We start from the raw sequence: 1859 nt of genomic DNA on the forward strand, positions 1-1859 counted from the left end.
TTGTTGAATGATTTCTCCTTTAGAGTAACACCAGGGTTGAGAGTCAATATTGGTAATCTTTGTGGATGGGTGACACACCATGAGTGTTAGACCAAGCTAGATTGGAGAGGCTTGAGAAGGTGAGTGGAGAGGTAGCAAAATGTCCCCTTTCCCATCCGGTGTGGTTTATCCTACCTCCACTTCCTAGAGTTCTTTGCGGTTATAATAGAGTGAAGTGCTAAGGAATGAACTCTGCTGGGGCTTAGTTGCGTGAGCAATAGAGTGAAGCGTTGAAGTAAGTTTAATATCTGGGGCTTAATTGTAATTAGGTGTCTTTCGCCTGGACCAAAGGGTTAGATCTACACATAGGAATATGGTTTTTCACTTGTTATCCCTAGAACTCTATGCAACTTTATACAATGTGAGGTATTGAGGCTGAGCGATTTCTCCACCAGGATATAGTGAAGGTTACTCATGGTTGACCTCAGGTTTGGGACCATGTGCTTTAGGATTTTCATGACTCATTGAGCATTAATTAGGAAGTATAATGGTAGGTAATGCACTTGAAGCATAAGTCCTAAGGGAGCATTGTCCGAGTACCACACTTCTATCGATTGCCTTATCTTTCACTTACTTGTGCCTCTCATTCTTGTTTCTTTTATTTCTGTTTACATCATATCTTATCAACACAATCATTATTCATCTTCACTTGGTTAAGTAGCAATTTAGGCAATTTTTTATTCCATGTTCTTTGTGGATACGATACGCCACTCACTTGGGATTTATTACATCAACAAACCTGTGCACTTGCGGGTCACACACAAGGGGCGTTGTCAAGTTTTTGGCGCCGTTGCTGGGGAGTAGGTGTTTAGAGATACTTTGTACTTTGCTATCTTAGCTATTTATTCATTCATTTTATTTCATATCTTCTTATTCTACCATCATTCAAATTTTGTTTTCTTTATTTTGGTGCAGCTCCAGGTTATAACCCGAGGGAACCCTTCGATATTAATTGAAGATGATCCTGAGCTTGAACGTACACTCAGAAGAAGGGGTAAAGAACTTGTTCAAGAACTGTCGAATCTAGTTGAAGTGGAAATTGAATGGTCTAACAACATGGCAGAACAGAATGAACAACAGAGAACACTCTCTGATTATGCTAGACAATCAGTATGGGGGACAAAATCTAGCATTGTGTAGCCCCCAATCACAACTCAGAATTTTGAGTTAAAGCCGGCATTCATCCACATGTTACAGCAGTCCGCACAGTTCAATGGTTTGGCCGACGAGGATCCAAACAGTCACATAGAGAATTTCTTGGAAGTGTGTGATATGCTCAAGATCACGGGTGTTACGGATGATGCCATAAAGTTTAGAGCCTTCCCATTTTCCATGAAGGGGAGAGCGAAGCAGTGGCTACACTCATTACCTATAGCATCGATCACTACATGGGAGGAGATGGTAGAAGCTTTTCTTACCCGTTATTTCCCTCCCGTAAAATCTGCAAAGCTTAGGAATGAGATCTCATCCTTTGTGAAAATGGAATTGGAGTCTCTATTTGAGACATGGGAAAGGTTCAAGGAACTCCTGCGAAAATGTCCTCAACATAGGTATTAGAGTGGATGATCATTCAGACTTTTTACAATGGTTTGAACCTGAGTACAAGATAGCTACTTGATGCAGCAGGAGGTACTTTAGGTAGCAAGACCCCAGGAAAGGCCCGGTAATTAATTGAAGAAATAGGGTTGAACAGCTGCTAATGGAATGTTAGGGAGAAGAAGAAAGTGGCTGGCATCCATGAGGTGGATGTTGGTACATCGTTGGCGACCCAAGTGGAAGCATTGAGTAAGAAGTTAGACACTATAACTTCTTCGAGATTG

At 41.3% G+C, this 1859-nt stretch overlaps 1 non-coding gene across 1 annotated transcript; it reads right to left on the reverse strand.

Moving 5' to 3' along the window:
• Positions 1–1485: 1485 nt before the first annotated feature.
• LOC120255280 lies at positions 1486–1592 on the reverse strand. The gene has a single exon (XR_005534953.1). It is a non-coding gene; the product is annotated as a small nucleolar RNA R71 (small nucleolar RNA).
• Positions 1593–1859: the final 267 nt, after the last annotated feature.

Source organism: Dioscorea cayenensis, unplaced genomic scaffold (genome assembly GCF_009730915.1).
Source record: "Dioscorea cayenensis subsp. rotundata cultivar TDr96_F1 unplaced genomic scaffold, TDr96_F1_v2_PseudoChromosome.rev07_lg8_w22 25.fasta BLBR01000924.1, whole genome shotgun sequence".
NCBI classification, from domain to species: Eukaryota; Viridiplantae; Streptophyta; class Magnoliopsida; order Dioscoreales; family Dioscoreaceae; genus Dioscorea; species Dioscorea cayenensis.